At 41.3% G+C, this 12,875-nt stretch overlaps 1 protein-coding gene, 1 long non-coding RNA gene and 1 other non-coding gene across 5 annotated transcripts in view; 1 reads left to right on the forward strand and 2 right to left on the reverse strand.

Annotated features, from left to right (window-relative positions):
- The window catches only part of CUX1 (cut like homeobox 1), a 382,370-nt gene that overhangs the window by 336,503 nt on the left and 32,992 nt on the right, over positions 1 to 12,875 (forward strand). The gene's annotated exons all lie outside the window — the stretch shown is intronic.
- LOC119563883 overlaps positions 1 to 12,875 on the reverse strand; it is a 126,050-nt gene that overhangs the window by 24,625 nt on the left and 88,550 nt on the right. The window contains exon 4 of the long non-coding RNA XR_005222638.2: positions 11,012 to 11,257. This is a non-coding gene — a long non-coding RNA (uncharacterized LOC119563883). The remainder of the gene's footprint in view (positions 1 to 11,011; positions 11,258 to 12,875) is intronic.
- On the reverse strand, positions 3,832 to 3,937 carry LOC114021159. The gene has a single exon (XR_003565820.1). It is a non-coding gene; the product is annotated as a U6 spliceosomal RNA (small nuclear RNA).

The raw sequence follows: 12,875 nt of genomic DNA on the forward strand, positions 1-12,875 counted from the left end.
TTATCAAAATACAGTATTAATAATGTTCAATACATTTTATTTAACTTTCATTCTTCTGTAACTGCATTTCTTTACCTATGACATGTCTGTGACAGTTTGCTTAGTAAGATGTAAAAATTATAGTTTTAAATAGAAATTTTAATAATATGTAATGACTGATCAAACTGTTGGTTTCTAGGAGTATAATAGGATTGTCTCGTGTAATGTTACCTCAATCATTTTAATGTTAAAGTACCTACGCTTTAAAAGCAGTCTCACTCTGCTAGTTCATCTTCTGTATATATTTATAACTGTGCATGCTTTCAGGCGTACTGGGTTATGTTAACACCAAATATACTGGAAATGTACATGTAATTATGCAAGAGAAGTGTACCATTTTCAAAAACAGACAACTGCATCTGAACCTACACTGAGGAATTGGGGTTTCTTTTTCAGTGTAGCATGGAAACATTTTCCTGCTGTAAAATCAAAGTATGCTCTTTGGCCCAAGTCCTCCTGAACTCTTTGCAGTTGAAGAAAATCACCTAAAACGGTGGGGTTCTGCATTAGTTAGGAGCAAGTCTCAGAAAGCTGAGAGGTGTGCAACCTGCTATTTCATGGAATTACAAGAAAGAAATATGCATCCTATGTGCATCCCAGAGCTTAATCTGAAGTGTTATGGGAAAGCCGAGACACCTGTCTCCAAAAGGAGAGGTGTGGAGTGTTAATGCCAACAGGCCCTTAGTGCTTGCTACTACAGCATTTCTATATGCCATTCTTGTTTTCATTTTAAATGGCTTCTTCTAGTGTCAGATGCTTTGATGATGCCCTGAGATTTTACCATGGAAATTATAGTGTCAAGCAGACAAGCCTTTACTGTTTCTATCAGGAGAAAGTTTGTTTCTAGTATCTAACATTTTCTTCATTCTCTATTATTTCTTTTTGTTGTAATAAAGGTGATGAACAAACTGTTTACATTAGAACATTATTTTACTGTATTAAACAGTTATTTCTTTATTGCTACAAGCTGGAAGAGATGCTACGAGGAAATTATGATGGTTTTCTGGAACTTATTAGTTACCCATGTATGATCCTTTAAAAATCCTCCTTCGTGAGAGAATTTCCTGCCTTACAGAGTGAATTCCATTGATTAACACTAAGTTCCTGGTTTGGGGGGGGGGGACCCCTAAACCACCCATCCTTTTTAGGCTTCCAAATTCCATAGTTACAGCAGGTGTCATTTTTAAAAAAAAAAAGTCAGGATTCTTTACTGCATGGTTTCTCGGATATCAGCGTTTCCCCTGATAGCTGGAAAAGGAAACAACCAGTAACTGTGGAATCTGTAAGTAAAGGTTGACTTTTAAATGACAGCCACTGAGTCTTGCAGATGTGAGCCCCTCTCAGATGTTTATGAAATCTCAATCCTGTACTGTACGTGTGGTCAGTACTGCAGTACTTCGATGCCAGTGTATACCAATGTGTGTTTTTGTTTTTAAATCTTTTGAACTCAACATACATTAGGCCAGTTTTTCAACATAAATAAGCATAGTTCTATTTAAGTCAATGGAGCTGTGCTAATTGTGTAAATTTGGTCCTTGTCTTGTTAGTTCCTTTCCATTACATAAGCTTTAGAGTGCTGTGCACTGAATATGTATAATGTAAGCTACTGTCATAGTGAATTTTGGTAGCTTACTTGATTAGTCAGCTCTAATTTTGCAGTGACTACCTTGGAGATATTTCTAAGTGCATTGACAAGAAACTGGCTGTAAGAGAGACTGTATAAAGGACGTTAATTTATTGTAATGAGTGTGTTGTTTAGCCAAGATAAAAAGTTATTTCCTTCTGATAATCCTGCTAATCTAGATGGGTGTGATAATCTTTTCCAGCTAGTCAGACAGGCAGATGCTACTGAAGATCAGATCAGATCACCAGCCATGATTCTTTTTTCTCTTGCCCCCAGTTTGCATTGTTTGTATGAACAGTGCAAGCGACCTTTTAACTTTCATTTCCAGTATAGTAAATGTGAAAAAATAACTAATGGTTCATTGCAAGTTGGACAGGAAGGGCAGAAGCTTAAATGTATCTTGAACTTTTCAGGCAAAAGGCAATGGGGCATTTGGTCTCAGATGCCACAGAGCAGCCTCTTGTTGCAGTGAGCAGTGACAGGGACATCAACATTGTCATAAAAAGAAAAGGAGTTCTTGTGGCACCTTAGAGACTAACCAATTTATTTGAGCAAAAGCTTTTTGATGAAGTGAGCTGTAGCTCACAAAAGCTTTTGCTCAAATAAATTGGTTAGTCTCTAAGGTGCCACAAGTCCTCCTTTTCTTTTTGCGGATATAGACTAACACGGCTGCTACTCTGAAACCTAACATCGTCATATTCCACCTTTCTGACCTGATCTTGGTGTGAGAGGCACACTTTGCAGGAAGAAAGGGAAGAGCACCTATGAGCTCTCTGCATTTCTTTGCTTTTGTGCATAGACCTGATAATTGTCCTGAATAGGGTATTCTCTCATTCTGAGACTGTAAGACAATACTGTACCTGGCCCATTCTCCCACTTTTAAGTTCTAGAGACATAGTAATATACATAGGAAAGCCATTCCATCTTAAAATAGTCATGGATCTCTGTCTTTTCTGATCCAAGTGATTAAGAAAATTCATCCTCTTCTAGTGGCTCTCTGAAATAATTTATTCCTTCCAGATTGGTCCTTTTACTCATTTAGACTTGAATGAATTTGCTTATCCATCTGGGGCAGAAGAATCAGACGTCCATGGTTTGAAGATGAGAGGTCTTGGTGCATAAATATGTCAGCAGATGTTACCATTGGCTGTCTCTGGGCCCCTTTCTCCTTTTTCCTCCCTCCCCCAACACACAATTTTTATGGGTTCCAGTGGGAAAGGCATGACGTGTGTCAAATGCCAGCTGATTCCAGAGTTCTTTGAGTGTTGCCATAATCAGTTTTCTCTTTTGGGGTGCACCTGTGCACTGAACCAGAACCCTTTGGAAAGTTTTATGCTATATTCTGAAGGACTGCAGAGAGACCAGTGCACTTCAGCCAGGAGACTTTTCTAATGGTTACAGCTGAGCTACAGATTGGGCAGATGTGCCTGAGCATTACAGGGAGCTTTTAGAGAATGCTTTTCACAACTTTCTGACCCTCAGCTGCTATCTTGTTTTGCCCCCTTTTTAAACTGAAGAAGGTGAGATGCTCTAGGAATGATCTTGTGCCAGGTACAGATGTAATAAATAAACACAGCTTGATTGCTACTCATCTGTAAAGTGACTGACTAATCTGACTTCCAGCCTAGCTCTATCTTCAGGGCATATTTGTCGCCTAGGGTGGTGATCTGAGATCTGACTGGCCATGCCTCCTTCAGACACTATTAAAGAAGAACTTGAAGTAGTTTGAACTTTTCAGTGCTCAAGACAAAGGTCAGTTTGTCTGACACCTGGAACAGTCATCCATGCAGAGTGGCTGTCTTTGTTAATGAAGGCCTGTGAGGCATGGTTCAGTGTTTTATGGAAGACACCAGCCTTCATCTCATCAACTTTATGGAAAGCAGAGTGATAATATTTGGCCCCTCCTCAAATAATTGATTATTTTTTCAAAGTCAAATATCTCTACACTCCTGATGAGACTATTTTGGCAGGAGTGATGATGATGCTTCTGTTATATCATCTTCTATGAGAAAATACAAGTTGTTTTGGATTCTGACCTCTACAACCTCGTCAACAGGAACGTCCTTTACTAATGGCATAATTTAAACTTCAATGAGGCAGGTACTAACTGGTACTTTGATAGGCACAAAAGACTGATCTCACTGGAGATTTGTTTTTTTGTTTGTTTTTTTAATATGGAATGCTTCACGAATTTGCGTGTCATCCTTGTGCAGGGACCATGCTAATCTTCTCTGTGTCGTTCCAATTTTAGTATGGAGCTGATGCAAGGCAGAAAAAGGAGACTACAGCATTATCAGCACTCCAATCATGTCTCCAAGACTGCTGACCCGAACACTGAACTTCCTGCACCAAATAGTTACCTCTCAGATGTAGGTTCATCCATGATCTCTGTATCTTTTAGAAGAGAAGCAGGGCTCTAGGGGATGAGGGTGCCATCTCTCCCTTTCTTTCTTCCATTGCTGAATGCTGAGAGAGAACTTTCCAGACCCTCTCAAAATGCACTGATGTATCCCAACTCAACAAAGAGCCTGAAAGTAGCTCTAACTGATATGCCAGTTTGGAAGCTCTCCCATCAACAAGGATTAGAGCTATGACTCCTATACTTGTGGACCCCAGCAGTGAATTTCAGACAGGGGGAACATCTATTGGGCAAGTGCCCTTCACCAAAGCATCTGAGGTGTTGGTTAGGGAGGTCAGACATCAATATCTTGCCTCCACAAAAAGAGCAATATGTAAACGTGCTTTTCTTTCTGGGCTCTAACATCGCAGCAGGAGATTAATCTCATTGGGCTGCAAAGGCAGCTCCTGGAACAGATATTCCAAAAGAGATTAGAATGTACTTTCCTATGCAGACAAATACACATATCACCTTAACTGCTTCTAAATAACTATTCACAACAAATCAGTCCTAACTAGGGGGAGAGAAAAAAGAAAAGATGATCAATAAGCTAAGAATGTTGAGGTACCAGAAGGTGTCCTGACTTGCTGCTGCAGGGCCTGGGTTCCAGCCCTAGCTGTCACAGACTAGCTTTGACCTTGGGTAAATCACAGACTCCATGTCTCAGTTTCCCCATCCTTCAAGTTGGGATAGTATTGACCTATCAAATAGGGGCATTGCAAGTCGTGATCTCTGTAAAAGCATCTTCCTTCCAGTCAATAAAGTATCTTAGAACCTCCAAGCCATCTGTATTTCAGTGAACTTCCATTCTGTCTGTCCACTTCTAAGAGGATAAAGATAGGGTGGTTGTTTTTTTTAAAAAAAAAGTCTCTTCTAGCCTGGCAAATCACTGCTGTTCTTGTTTTCTGCAGAGTTATCTAAATCCAGGGTGTCCAGGACATTTAGAAAACAAGCTATCAACTAGTGGAATCATAAAGCTTCCCTCTCATTTGTCAGGCCATATAATCTCAAACTAAACTGCTGTGGCATCTCAGTTTCCTCCATCTGTGGAAACAGATGCTGCACATGATTTGCCAAGAGAGTCCAGTCACTAGGATTATTTCCATGTCTTGAAGTTCTTATCACTCTGAGAACTGTCAGGGTTTCTTTATTATGAACATGCTTCTGATGTGTGTGTACATCTGCTGGATTCTTAACTACCATGGTTGAAGTGCCATCCGAGGCTCAGGCTGTCAGTATGTTTTTTTTCTTGATATTAAAGACAAGAATTTTAACCTCCAGTTTAAGGAGAAAAACCGTTCAATTCTAAAACTGACGATACTCTCACAAATGAAAAGGGTGGGCAAATAATTCAGTGCAAGTTGCTATCAAACTTAGCCAGAACATTCATGATTGGTCTAAACCTATTACAGTCAACCTTTTCGTACAACCTGTTTTCTCTTCCTTTGGATGTCAGTGTGGTCAGCCCTAATCTTTTCAAGTGGACAGCAAAACCCTTTTAAGACCCAGAAGGCCTGCAGATGCCTTCACCTATGATGCTGTCCATCAGACGGTGTTTGGATGACTCACTGAAGAGCACTCAGCGCTAGTATTTTCCTTTTCGATACTCTCTGGTCAGGAGATGCCTGTATTCACTCCAGCCTGCCAGGTCAGCCCTTCTGCTCATTAAATGATCCTTTTCAGTAATCCCTGTCATAAGATTCTTCTTCCTAAATGATCCAGTCCTTACAGGAGACTTGCTCCAACTCCCATTGTTGTCCATGGAAGTTGGATCAGTCCATAATTTGAGTAACTCAGAAATGGTTCTAAGATCTCATACCAAAGAAATCAAGGGGACGGAGGCTTTCGTTCGTTATGATTTGACACCTTTCCTTTCCTAAATCAGGAAGATTCTTTGTGCCCTCAGTTTCTGGGAGGCATATTTGCACATGGCCACTTGCCCCTTAGTTATTTCCTTTTTCAGATGCTGGATTCCAGTTTTCAATTGTGTGCATTTCATGAAAACTTTTCCCTCAGCCTTTTGTGTTTTCACTAAGCTCCTAACCGTAATGGCTTCTGATCTTTTATCCTCATGCAAGCTGTTTGATTATTTAAGAGGCGTTTTCCATCACTAATTTCTATGACCCAGTTCTCCAACTGGGCCATCTCCTCCACCACCTGAAACATGCTCACCCAGCCTCAGCATCCCCCAACTAGCTCTTTTCAAGTCAGAGGGGATTGCACACTAGGGAAATGGATTGACATTTCACATGCATGCCAGTTCTCATCTGACTGAAGTGTGTCATTTAAATTGCTTCCTGACCTCCAGGGACTCTTGTAAACATCACCCCATAGGCAATTACCCAATAGAAGAATTCATTTACCAGATGGAAGCCCCAATTTAGCTCTTATTCCCGTGACAGTGGTGGTTTTGCTAAAATCCAGGTGACAAGATTCAGGTTTAATAGAACAAAAGACGTACATGGAGGACAGCGTTTATAGCCCAGTTAGAATCAATAGTGGCAATATAGCTCAACTACAATTGAGATCACTTTAAACTAGTTATCTTGCAAGGATTTAGGGCTCAATTCTCATCTCACACATGGGCATGCATCACTCAGCAGTCTGGGAATCTTGCTGTGCTTATGTCAGCTTGTATAGAAACCCCAGTTTCAGGATACACAATGCTGAGTGCCCATATGCCTGAGATGAGTTGTCTTTTCTCTAAACCAAAAGGATATTCTTTGCCAGGCTCATATTCCTGTCAGCCTTCTCAGGCAACAAAGGATGTTAAAGATGGTTTTGTCTTTACTGCGGTGGATCAGAATTCAAGCATTGTACAAATGTCAATCCCCAGCCCCTGGCATACTAGTTAGAGGAATCCCAGTGCCACCCACGACAGAAAGTCAGACAAATTAAATTACCTTCCCGCCTCCCTGCTGGCGCAGAATTCCAATATTGTGCTGTTGGAATTAGAAAAGATAAGCAAACAGGATTTGTCTTGGCAATGGTATCCACTGGCTTATCTCATGAATGCTGCCAGTATTGTGAACAGTTTAGGTAGGGCTCCTTGTTGCTCCTCAGTTTTCATATCATTTACACAGCAGAATAGCTTAAATCAAATGAGAAAAGAAGCATGTGGCAAGATCATTCTGTTGCAATTATGCAAGATGTCTGTCTTTGAGAACTTTAATGTGATTTCTAGCTCTTCTAGTAAAATCATGCAACGATGCATTCAAAAACTGTTTTGTTGAAATTACTAGATTTAGACAGAGGTTCAAATGTTACCTTTAGAGATGGGCACAACCAGCAAAATTCTTATTAGGATTTCATACACACCAAAGCTCAGGACCTTCGAAATCTGCAGAATTCGTTTCAGCCAGTCTCTTGTTAGTTTTTATTTCAAAGCCATTGTGTAAATTTGCATATCTTTTTTTAAAGTAAGTATGGCACAATCAACAAGTCAGAAGAAAATTGAAGGCTTTGAGATAGAATTTTCCCTAACAGCCATTGTAATGGTGCAAATGGAGTGCAAGGCTGGTGGATATGGAAAACAAAGGTACAGACTTTCAGCCTCACCCAGTCAATCTAGAATCTGATAATATGCCTTCGTCTCAAGCTAGCTTCTCATAAACAATAACAGCTCCAAATCTCTATCTTTTGCCTCTTCAGATCCTCCCAGGAAAGTACAAGATTTTTCAGTAATATTCTATTTCCAACTGCATAATATTTCATCCTTGTCAGGCTGAGTCGACAGGTAAAGACCATTCTTGCTCCAGACAGCACTAACATACAGAATGACAGGTTTCAGGAGGTGTTGATATTTTGTTCAGGTTGCTGGTAGTGCATAAGATTGTCCAGTTGTTTCAGTTCATCACCACCCTTGACAAAGTGCTGGAAGTACTGAGAGCCCTAGTAATTCAGACTGAGTTGTACCTGTCAAGTATGCTAGAGGCCACCAAGCTTGAGAATGAACAGTACAGTTGAAATTCTAGTTTTCCCAGGACTTTAGCTTATTTGTGCCATTATCTCTTGCAGTATGTTCACTTGAAGTTGAACAGTCAATGAAAGTTCACTTATCTTAAACTGGTTCAATGCATATGAGAGCCTAAAGGGTTACAGTGAGTTCTGTTAAATGTGGCAACATACCGAAAATAAAACACGGATATTCTTTTGTTCTAGCTGAAAGCTTAAGACATAGGCATTCTAACCCACTAACACAGGTTATTCTATGTACTGTGTGAAGTTAAAGATGACTTGCATAGACACAAAAAGGGGGTTGTGCCTCTTTTTTATTTTTAGTGATGATATTCGAAGCCTGAAAAGAGGTGTATTAAGAGGAAGTGTGGATTGTTCTAATTTTCGTTGTCTTTTACATTAGAAACTCAAGCTGTGTCTACTGTTTTCCTGGAAGACACTCTGTGGATGACTGGAGAATCAGTAGAATTTGACATGGCCAGTACCAAGGAGTGAAACTTGAGCAACTGAGAGAACCCTTTTTCACTCCATTTAAAATTCAGCCAGTTGAGGGCGGGGGTGGGTACCTTCCTTATTAAAAAAACAAACTAACAATTTAATTCAAGCATCTGAAGAATATTTAGAAGGAAAGTTCCGATAAGGATTGAGAGAGCTTCCATTCCAGTCCTCTGGTCTGCCTAAAAACATGGAAGTCAAAAATTCAATATTCTTGATGTTTCCAAGGTTTGGAAACAAGCAGAGGGGAAAAAATATCTTTTCGGGGCTCTTTTGTACATCAAAAAATCCCACTGTCCCAAAAAATAAAATGCAAAATTAATGTTTCCTTTGCATGTAAACTTTGAGGCATGTACTTGTACTGACAGGGTCCCCTGAGCCACTGGAAAATGAACAAAAGGATGTTTTGAATTTCTTCTAGCTGGGCAGGCAATATTATCTTGTGGTCCGAGCTGGAAAGTGGGAGTTTGGAGATCTGGCTTCTGTTTCCAGTTCTGCTGCTGATTCACTGTGTTTCGCTGGGCACTGTTGTGCCTCAGTTTCCCCATCCATAAAATGGCGATAATGATACTGACCCACTCGGTAACACACTTTGAGATCCCCAGATAAAAGATGCTGTACAAGTGCAAAATAATGTTGATTCATTTCTCATCCCTCTTACTTTGATGCTTTTATACTGCCGCTGAATGTGTCCAAGTAAAGATTCCTCAAATGTATTAAACTAATTTAGTTCTTGAGTCTGAATTAACAGTTGGCAAATCCAAGGTTCAACTTGCACCTAGACATTTAGCTGATTGTCCGACCCATCCTCATTTGAGGGCCCCTGTCTCTGAGCCCTCCATGGCCATCTCTCTTCATTCCATGACAGGCTTAGCAAAACTTTGTAGTCCCTTTCTGACCCTTTCCCCAAGAGGCTACAAGCACACAGTACCCAGTGAAACCTCTAGCAAACTTCCAGCTCTCTGTGCTCCTCCTCCTTCTACCACCCTCTCTAGTCAGTGCTATAATCGATTGCTTTATGAGTGCTACATTTCCCCATGCACAGGATTAAGATTAAAGGAAACATTTCCCTTTCCCTGGACTTGCCATCCTCTACAGGCCAATCTTGCAAGGTGCAGAGCGCTTCTACCTGCACTCATATCAATGGGGCCAGTCCTGCTCCTGTTGGGGTTAATGGCTGCTTTGCCACTGACATCTGTGGGTACAGGATTGGGGCCAGTGGACATTAAATGGTGCTGAGCATACTGCAGAATTGGGCCCTAATATTTTTTTTTTAGGGAAGAGGTTTTGTTGTTTCCAAATATTTTGTATCTGGAAATATTCCTTTGAATATACAGTAGTGAATTCCAGGGCTCTCCAAGTGCAAGCACTTCGAAGAGTAGAGAGTAACCCTCTCACATTTCTTGAGAAACAGCACCCTCTAGTGTACTGTAAGTTCTATTACAACTATACAGATACTGCTGTTTGCTGATCACTCATACCGTATCTTTATATATAAAAGTTCTCAGCCCCTGCCCTAAAACTCTGGAGTCTTGTGTCATGGATTTCGAACATAGATGCAGCAAAAAGAAATAACTGGATTGTGCCTGCCATACATATCTATTTGTCCCTGTAAATATGCTCCAACCTTCTGCAGCCACCTGCTGTGTAAGTAGCGTTTGAGACGGTCAATAATAGTAGCTGGCACTAATACAGCAGCTTGTGTGAAATGATCTCTCTGATTCACACACCATTCCTCCTCACAATACCTCTGGGGGGTAGGGAAAGCACTATTGGCATTTCACAGATGAGGAATACAGTCATGCAGAAAAGGAAAGGGACCTCCAAGCCCAGGAAGTGAGTTAGTTTCAGAGCTTAGGCTAGGAGCTAGGTCTCCTAATTCCCAGTCTTGTGCTCTAATCTTTTGTCGTCTTTGTTTATGCTGATAAATTATCTTTGAATTGCAGGTTTAAAAAAAAAAACCCAGGCCAAGATGATTGGTAAGCAGTAGGAGTGCAGGGAATTCTGCCATTCTGGATCACTGGGCTTTGTGGGAATACTGTGGCACTAGCAAGTCTGAACTTTCATAAGTTGCAGATTCTAACAAGCTCAAAATCTCACTGCAAGACACAGTCAAACCCAGCAGATTTCACCTGGTTTTATGTCAAAAGCACATACCCTGCATGGTTTCAATGGGGAATCTACATCAGCCCAGACTCAAGCTAAAGGGTCCCAAACCATAGCCAATCTTTCAGGACTTCGTTTCAGGTTTGTAGTGAAGCTCCAAACCAGCAGAGGTTTGCATGCAATTTGGGCTTTTGCTGTAAACGCTTTGCATGACTCAAAACGACACCTGGATGACTGCAAAGAGGTGCTTAAGGACCTCTAAGAGTCTGCCCTGGCTTTCCAAGCACAGCTTCTTCACTTGGAATCTAAGCATCTCTTACTATCCAACTTTTGATAAATGAGCATTTTTCCTCCCAGCTGTTTGGAATTTTAGGCAAGAGATGGTTACTCACCCTGTGCAGTTGCTGAGATTCTTCGAGATGTGTCCTCCTGTGGGGGTTCCACTTCAGGTGTCAGTGCGTCCCGGCGCCGTTGATCAGAGATTTTCGGTAGCAGTGTCTGTTTGGGTCACACGCGCACAGTGATCATCTCACAGCACCGTTGGTGCCTCATCTAACGTGCACAAGATCCGACACCCTCAGTTCCTTCTCAACCATCCTCGGCCTGAGACTGAGCACTGTAGCAGTGTCAATGAGAACCTAGGAAAAATAATTAGGAATAGTTAGAATTAATTGTGACATTTAAGTTTTAGTTTGTTAATAATTAGTTTCTCATCTTCTTTTTCCTTCTTTAAAAAAAAACACAACTAATTACTAGGTGCATCATCAGTGAGGGACCAGCTGTTAACTAAGCTTTCACCCAGCTGAAAATTCATATCCTGTGGGCTTGATCCTATAGCCTTCACTGAGGCTAATGAAAGTTTTGCCTGTATGAAAACTGCAGGATTCAAATCTATATACTTTAGCAGAGTTTTTGATAAGGTCTCCTACAGTATTCTTGCCAGCAAGTTAAAAAAGTGTGGATTGGATGAATGGACTATAAGGTAGATAGAAAGCTGGCTAGATTGTCAGGCTCAATGGGTAGTGATCAACAGCTCGATGTCTAATTGGCAGCTGGTATCAAGCACCGCTACAGGTTGGGGACCGACTGGCTAAGAAGCAGTTCTGCAGAAAAGGACCTGGGGATTACAGTGGACGAGAAGCTGGATATGAGTCAGCAGTGTGCCCTTGTTGCCAAGAAGGCCAGTGGCATTTTGGGATGTATACGTAGGGGCATTGCCAGCAGATAGAGGGACGTGATCGTTCCCCTCTATTTGGCATTGGTGAGACCACATCTGGAGTATTGTGTCCAGTTTTGGGCCCCTCCCTACAGAAGGGATGTGGACAAATGGGAGAGAGTCCAGCGGAGGGCAACGAAAATGATCAGGGGGCTGGGGCACACCACTTACGAGGGGAGGCTGAGGGAACTGGGCTTGTTTAGTCTGCAGAAGAGAAGAGTGAGGGGGGATTTGATAGCAGCCTTCAACTACCTGAAGGGGGATTCCAAAGAGGATGGTGCTTGGCTGTTCTCAGTGGTGGCAGATGACAGAACAAGGAGCAATGGTCTCAAGTTACAGTGGGGGAGGTCTAGGTTGGATATTAGGAAACACTATTTCACTAGGGGAAAAAAAAGGAGTACTTGTGGCACCTTACAGACTATTTCACTAGGAGGGTGGTGAAGCACTGGAATGCGTTACCTAGGGAGGTGGTGGAATCTCCATCCTTAGAAGATTTTAAGGCCCAGCTTGACAAAGCCCTGGCTGGGATGATATAGTTGGTGTTGGTCCTGCTTTGAGCAGGGGGTTGGACTAGGTGACCTCCTGAGGTCTCTTCCAACCCTAATCTTCTATGATTCTATACCTCTAGTATATTATTTTTTACTAAGCTTAAACAGCTAGAGAGCTGGATTTTCCTAATACCAAGAGACACAGATGGAGTCCATAACTGGTAGGTACATGATCATATCGAAAGAGAAATTCATTTGTAGTACAGCATGCCCTAATTCTTTCTTAGTAAATTGAAGATGCATTGATTTAATGATATTCTCTGTGTGTGTAGAGATGTATATAGCTATGACATTAGTGATGAACAGGGACTTTCATTCTAAGTTCCTAGTTTTGGTCATCTAGAGATTGTTTCTTGCATAGAAAAATGCTTGTCATGTTTTAAGGTGTGATTTTATTCAGAAAACATCCTAAAATTGGCACATTCTTATCTATTGACTCTTACTTACTGGCTTTGTGTACCAGTCAGATCTGCTTGGTCAACTAACTTTAGG

This window comes from Chelonia mydas, chromosome 17 (genome assembly GCF_015237465.2).
Source record: "Chelonia mydas isolate rCheMyd1 chromosome 17, rCheMyd1.pri.v2, whole genome shotgun sequence".
Lineage (NCBI taxonomy): Eukaryota > Metazoa > Chordata > Testudines > Cheloniidae > Chelonia > Chelonia mydas.